This window comes from Danio aesculapii, chromosome 1, assembly GCF_903798145.1.
Source record: "Danio aesculapii chromosome 1, fDanAes4.1, whole genome shotgun sequence".
In the NCBI taxonomy this organism is placed as follows: Eukaryota; Metazoa; Chordata; class Actinopteri; order Cypriniformes; family Danionidae; genus Danio; species Danio aesculapii.
In genome coordinates, this window is record NC_079435.1 from 14,261,960 (window position 1) to 14,269,912 (window position 7,953).

Genomic DNA, 7,953 nt, shown 5'->3' on the forward strand with positions numbered 1-7,953 from the left:
AGTGTTTTTTGAAAACATTCATAGCTTTAGTATTGTTTTAATGAAATTGTTGGAGACAGTTTAACTTTCTTACACACACACAACCATGACATAAAGATTTATCTTCAGAAAAAGATTACGCAGCATTTATTGATTGAAGTAATTTACAAATGTAAGATTATTACATCAGTTCAGTTAAATGAATGCATGCTATACAATGCTCTTTAAAGTGTAATTACAGCGCTCCGCATAAGTAAGCACACCCATTTGTGCATATACATTAGATCAGTCAGTACTGAAGCCAAATCTGGAGCTTATCTGACAAAATAACTCACGATAACGGTTCAAAAACTAGTATAACCAAATTTATATGTTGTAGAAAAATATTAAATACAAATTAAAAAAGAGGGAAAATCAAGAGAAGCAAAAATATGTACAAATTTGTTGAAATTATGTAGGTTGTAGTTTATTTTTGCAATATTTTGCTTGAATTGAATTGTATTATCTTTCAATTTCTAAATTTGTTTGGTGACTAAAATATTATTTTAATAAATCTGTTTTGTTTAAATGCACCAAAATACATTGCCAAATTCACTGAGAAATGGATAAAAATATTCATTTTAAAATGGGGTGTACTCAATTATGCTGAGCACTGTATGTCTAACGCAAAAATAATCAAAAAAGCCTAAACTTGTGCTTCATGAATATGTCTTTATTTTTGTTTTCACCAGGAAAGGAATGTAAAGCACACGGCATGACACTGAGCTGTGACAAACTCTGTAAGTACACCACTGATTTAACCTTATTACCTATAAAAGAAATAGAGTTTAGGAAATGTGAATTTGCAGTGCATAAATATATAGAAATGCCAATTAAAATCTATATCCTCATGAAGTACAAAAGAGAAAAAAAAGGTGAAAGGCATACAGACAGAGCAAACAACATTAGTAAATATTATAATGTGGGAGGCTACAAGCTTTTGTCCACGAACACTTTTTATTTTTTTGTTCTCCCAGAAGTCCTCTTTTCATAACCTGTAATTTTAGCCTTATAGACAGCAGATGCTTCACTGTCCTCTCGCTTGTGTGACTCCAAAAGTTTATTGTCAGTGTGGGCTCACCTGGTACAAAAGCATACGAGCACACGCTGAATGGAACAGAAACCTGGAGGGGGGGAGGGTTTACAAAAACAACTAGCATCAGAAATAGAACATGATAAATATTGCAAGTTAGTCATGCCTGAAATGATTGTTATTAATAGCCCACTCATTTTGCACTTTGCACACGAGTCATGTCAATTATTTCTTACACTCGCTACGTAAGAGTCATTTCAAAGATGATTTAGGACAAAAGCGTACTTTGTTGCTCAGCTTACTCATTTAGTTCTTTAAAAATGCATGTCTCGGCTGATTTGAATCTACTTGCAGGTTTGTTTTGAATATTCAAATAAATTTAGGAGAAATTTGAAGCTCGAGTTTTTAAAAGTCATTGGCTTTCTGAAGTTATCATCATCATTTATTAAATCTAATCCAATAAAATAAAGCTTTGAATTTCAATGCTGCGCACTTACCTGATAACGGTGGCTTCATCAGTGAGAGAAAGAAAGGTTGTGTAAGAATGCTGTGATTACCACATTTTTCTCAGAACAGGTACCATATTACCAGAACTGACCAAACAGTGCAAAAGATTTTGAGCACTTCTGCAATCATATCCACCCATCACTGTAGAATAGCAATGTGCTGTTAAACAAAATATAAAACATTTGGTCATATAAAGGTCAAAGACAGTGTAAAAAGCAGGAATTTAACATTAATATGATCGTATTTGGAAGCAATTTTATACATTTAAAAGCTGTTGAGGACTTTTATGTTAAAATGTATTGCAAAAAATTAAACACTATGTTAGTAGTTACCCATGCTTAACTTTGATGTTGTTGTTTTTTTTTTAACTAAAAAAATATTAGTAAGGAGGAAAGTGGAAACGAGTAATAAAAGTGTACAGAAAATTACAACAAACTGAATGCAGACATTCCACAATCACAATCAAATGTTCAGATACATTGTCAATGTTGAAAGTAAACGTTTACAATTAATTGGTATAAGATAATAATAGTTAAAAACAAACAAAAATTAAATTACTACAGAATAAATACATTAAAAAGGAAGGAGAGTGCATCCTTTAAATGGAAGGCTAGATGTTAAGAGAGTTAAAGTGAGTTCTAAAACATTGCCACTTTTTAAAGAGATTAGTTTTCCCAGAGCATCTAATCTTTTCCAGCTTTAGAAAATGCATGGTATCCACAAGCCATTGGGATGTAGTTGGAGGCTTATTTGATTTCCAGTTAAGTAGAATACGATGCCTAGCTAATTATGAGGTAAAGGCCAAAATATCAAGTTGTTTAGAATTAAACTCGGACCAAATCTTTGGAACCCCATTAATGGTTACATCAGGGCTATGTCTATATTTGCCTGCAACACCTGCTGATACATTTTAATTGTTAGAATATTTTTTATAATTATAGAAAAGTGTTATTTATAAAATGTGGTAAAGCCAGAGACGCTGATATGGCAATAAACTCAAAATTCTGTCTCTCTATACCAGGGGTGCCCAATCTTTTTCTTATGAAGGGCCAAAATCTAAACTTGATTGAAGGTGGTGGGCCAAAGGTATTACATTAAAGTTGCTGAGGAAATTTCTTATTAACTAATACTACTAAACTAATTTATTAATTTTTTTTTTAAATAAGTTGTATAATCATATTTAGAATTATATATATTTTTTTAGATTTTTACAATGAACTTGCAATAAAAACAAACTATCCTATTTATATCACAGTGGAGTTCAATGCATTGTCTTTTATCCGTCAAGTAACAGTATTTACATTTTAACTATAGGACTGGGCTGATAAATGATATTATATCGAATTGCAATCAAATTTATGTCAATAACAAAGATAAGCTCTGGAATTTTTTACTCTTGATCTAAGAGCCAATCACACAGCAGTAATGTGCAACAATGGGAATCTAAACGTGTGTTGATATCGAATTTTCAGCCATCGAGATGTATTGAATTCAATACATTTGAGATGTATCAAATTTTCGGCCACCGAAAATGTATCAACTGAAAATTTGTTATGCTATTTAATGGACCCTCTAATTTTTGTGGCTTCTGTCAGCGTTGGGAGACTCTTTTACATCTGAAATTATTAACATCGCACATCGAAATATATAACGTTATCATTCAATATAGAAAATAATGATCAAGATTGCATTTTTGTCAGATCGCCCAGTCCTAATCTTAAAATTTTTACAAAATCTGATTAATTACATTGAAACATTTAATTTCAGTTTGATATTATTTTGTAGCTCAAAAATTGAACAAACAAATGGTTATGTGAAATTAGAACTAACAATCTCTGTTAAAGCCATTTTCCCCAGCCTTTCCCATCATTTCCTATCCTTTTCTTAGATGGGACGGCAGGCCAAATCAAAAGTTACCATAGGCCAACCCTAGTTTGAACCCTAGTTTGGGCTTCTCTGCTTTATACATTTAAAAGCATATGCTTACTTATTTTTTGTCTTTTCTACTGTCACATTTCACAGCAAGCTTTTAAACATGAAAAACAATTGATGACCTTGAAATTGGACACTGACATCTGCCAATGTTCCAGGTTTCCATTTAGAGCAATATAAAGATGTTCACTTCACACCTAAAAAATAAATAAAATACATTATACTTTGTATGTTTTCCATACATCATTATCTTAGTAATCTGTCATGTTGCATTTGCATAGCACAACCAAACATGAGCCATAACAGCCCACAAGCCAGGGGAAGTCACACATTTTAATCAAAATTGCTTCTTGGTATTTTATTCCTATTTTTAATGTAAGTTTCAGATGTTCTGAGCAAGCGCGGATCCTTATTTCGATGTCATTTTGGTTATTAAATACAAGATGCAGCCGTATTGACACTTCTTACTCTCTTTGTGTTGATCCTGTGTTTTCAGGTTGCGAAACGAGAACCGTGCGTGTGTGTGTGCGGTTGTGTGGGCGCGCGCCTCGCGTGAGTGCGTGTGCGCGCTCTCCGTGCGGGGCCTGTCGGTACTGTAGCAGCACAGAATGGTTTGTGAGTTATAACGGGGGTGCAGGCCGTACTGTGCTGCGGCAACAACGACAGGACAGACGCGCACTTCACATTCAAACGGGTGAAAAGACCGAGAAGAAAGATGAAGTAGACTAAAACAACAACGGCAGCAGCAGGACTACATGTGCCTGCGAGTCTCCTGAACTTGGCCGTGTGACAGACTGGCTGCCTGGCTGTAGCAGCACGTAAATATTGGAGTCAAAGCACTAGCGAATCCTCCAGTATTGACCGTGCTGCTGGAGTTAGGCGGGCCGTTTACCGTCTGCGGGGGCCTCGGGATCCCTCATCTCGTCACTTGAAGACCAACGACTTTCTAATGACATGCTGGCCAAAAGACTGTTTTTAATGCTTTTATTCTCGGAGAACAGAGGACATGAAATTTGATATCACATCCATTGCGCTGTATAATTGTTTGTAATTCGGTTTTTAGATGGGTCAGATGCTTCTGCACAAGTGCTTTGAGCTTGCTGATGAAATGTATTTAAAAATGAAATAAAAAAATAAAGAAAAATATTCAAATCACCATCATTTCATGAAAGACTGTTTAATGTACTGAATTCTGGGATGTATTTCAAATGCATAATTTCTCAGAAGAAATGTTTACCATTTCTAGACGGCAAGGAGCTCTATACCTGCTAACTTTTTGGTCGAGGCACACCGATGAAAGGAGCCATAAAATGTGTCGTATTACAGTGTTGTGGCATCATCACATCAGTAATGTCTACTCTCCGTCTTTATTTTCACGTTTTGTATAACGCAGCATCGCCATCTTCTGGGAAACTTCAAATGGCTTCAAGTTTTTTTGATCGCCCCCGTTTTTAAAGCTATTATTTAGGGGAGGGGTGCTGACAGAATTAATCGGTAGATAGGCCCCTTTTGGTACTTTTAGGTGTGTTTTGATTTCTTTACGCGTTTCTTTTCCCTGGTAAGGGTGGTTAATATTAAGAATATTTACACTCCCTCTCGGTTGAAATGCTCGTTTTCCTCCTCAGGCGATACTGAGGAAACCATCCTTCAAATGCGTGTCCACCACCAGGCCAAGATTAAGAAAAGTTTGCCTTCTTATGGATTAATTGCACAGAAATGTGTCAAATAAGCAAGTGAAAGATGGAAAAGTGTACTGTAAAATGCAAATTTATCTAAAACTTTTAGGGTCACTTCAGCTTTAAACACGAAGTTGACCTTGTTGCCTTAAGGTACGCGGATGGGCAAAAATCAAAGAAATATGCCAACCCTGAATACATTTTAGCTATAATTCAACTTCATTAAATTTTGTTCATTGTGGAGAACACCGTTTATTCGACGTACGGTCACGTCAACGCTCGCTTGTTAAACAGGCTACCTTATTTATGTATTTGTTTTTAAATGATATGTAAAAATATTATAATTGTAGGTTGTTCAGTACAAGCAGCTTTTAAATGTCTTAAATATAATCTCTTTATTTAAAAACTGCAAATGTATTCAAATAACCCTCCTGATTTTGTTGGACGACGAAGCGCAGGTCTTGAATCACATTTCTGACAGAAGGTGATCCTGCTCCAAATCCAACATCTCAGTAAACACAGTTAAACTCAGCTATAAAATAACTACCTTGGATGTCCACCTGCCAAACAAATAACGTTCATGTAAATTCATCTGTGGCACCCAGCATTCATGGAAATCTTGACCAAACGCTTCAGCTGGTAATATTTCCTCTAACGTGCAAAGTTTACAGACAACCCCTACTGTATAGTACTTGTATAAGTGACATTAATTCCTGACTCCTCTAGAGCTGCATTGAATCCCGTTAATAGTAATTGTGTGTATTAACGACGCTTAATGCAAATACTTTTTAGACGCTTAATGACATTTGCTACACAACGTGGGAGTGAAAAAGAAGATTTTAGGTCAGATCTGTGCAAGAAGAGTTACTGATGCGTAGCTATGCATTGTAAATCGTATTGTTTTCGGTCAGCAGGAGTAAATCTATATAATGGTTTGTTTTCCTTCTGTCGCTTTGATTGGCTACTTATGGTTGTGTAATCGATTGTTTTCTCTTTTTTTAATGCCAATAACTTTTGAAAATTATAATAATAGTGCTTCAAGTACAGCAAAATGTGTTGCATTTTACTAGCATCTTAATTAAAATGTTTATTATTTATATAGTATTTAAAAAATCTCACAGAATATCCACTTTAATTGTACATCGCATAATAATAAAAAGCAAGTACAGGTGAAATCAATAAAATTGTCGAATGACATTCATGACGGATACCACAAGCGAACCGAAAAAATAAGAGAAAATAGGGCAGAAACCACGTCACTATCTTCTGCTCTTACGTCACTCTCCTTCGCATGTCACTGAGGTTATTCTCTCCCTAGACTGGACTGAACAAGAGCATAAGTACTGTACTTCAGAATACGCACTGAACATTTTCTAAAGCGGAAATTCATAGTGCACCCAAAAGGTCTGCACAACTTTTTCCCCTTCTGTTCTCAATGAGCTATTCTTGGCAGGTAAGGCGAGATCCTACCCGGTAATTTCCACAGAAACCTCATTTGGAGTGTCGCAGCTGAGCAGCGCGCAGGTTTATCCTGCAATCTGATTGGGCAGCCCTGAAAATAACGGTTTTGATGTTGTTCAAAATACTAAAGGCATGCAGGCAAGTGCGCTCATGTTCAGCATCTGTTTGCTGTTTTAAGCTAATTTATGACATATTGTGAAATCATAATCACCTCACTAATCAACATCACCTGCATCTCCAAATCATAGTATGGCGAATACGGTAAAGTTATTAGATGTGTATACACGCTACAAACATGTTCTCTAGTGATTACTAGATATCTAATCCATTATATATTAAACAATCTAGAGCTAAATCAGAATTTGTAGCTATTAAAAAAATCTATTATGAAGACCATGATGAAATGTGCCTACTGTACCTTCATTTGGTCCATTTACCTCGACATCAGCTTACTAGTCACCCAAAGGTCAAGAACGTGAGGTAAGTCACAATAAATAGTTTCTATAATAATGCAATAATCCCATGAAAAGTAGGGATGTTGGGAAAAACAGTTCCACCGCATAACTGCGAACACATCACGCGCTCTTTTATTGGATAGAAACCGCGCGCGCCAGTTACTAGGGCACTCCGCAAACGCAATCATGGCGCTTGTTGCTGTGCAGATTTCAACACTAGCGAACTTCAAAAACAACAAACAAAAGTTGACATGCAAGTTACACGTTATAAAAGTGGCAAATGATCATTATGCGAAATGTTTCAGTAAACAAGTATTCAATGCGAGAGCGAGAAAACATTAACACAACTAAAGGCATGTTTTCGTTTTTGAAATAAGTTGGTCGGATATAGATCGCCCCTTACTTTCGAGCGGCGAGGTTGTTGCCATGCAAAACTTCACAGCTGTAACAGTGGCACAGAGCAGGTTAAAAGCTTTTAAGGTCACATCGATTCTGATCCCTCAGATTTGAACTCCGTCTCGCGCATTTTTGGATCTTCACTCAGAGTTTGTATCAAAACTAAAGTTTCTTCCTGTGATCAGTTAGTTGACAAATTACTGCAAAATATGTCCTCTTTTAAAGACAGAATGGCCAAAATTGCCTGATGTTTGGTAGTAATCCAGTTGCTAGTCGAACGGGATGAAGTTTACTCAATTACGGATTATTTATTCCAAGAATAAAACGTCTGTAATAATATTCACTTATCCAAAACTTTCTTTTACGTGAAAAGTTGTAAATTGTAAGAGAATGTCGATTATATACTAACCAAATCCACCCTCAACCATATAACAAACGTTTTTAACGGTCAGGAAGAAACGTTACGTTTAAAATT

The 7,953-nt window shown here is 35.6% G+C and overlaps 1 long non-coding RNA gene across 1 annotated transcript; it reads right to left on the reverse strand.

Annotated features, from left to right (window-relative positions):
• Positions 1–507: 507 nt before the first annotated feature.
• On the reverse strand, positions 508–7,334 carry LOC130226586 (uncharacterized). Its single transcript, XR_008837748.1, has 3 exons — positions 7,046–7,334; positions 3,613–3,687; positions 508–1,717 (listed from the first exon to the last, which is right to left on the reverse strand). It is a non-coding gene; the product is annotated as an uncharacterized LOC130226586 (long non-coding RNA).
• Between the last annotated feature and the right edge of the window lie 619 nt (positions 7,335–7,953).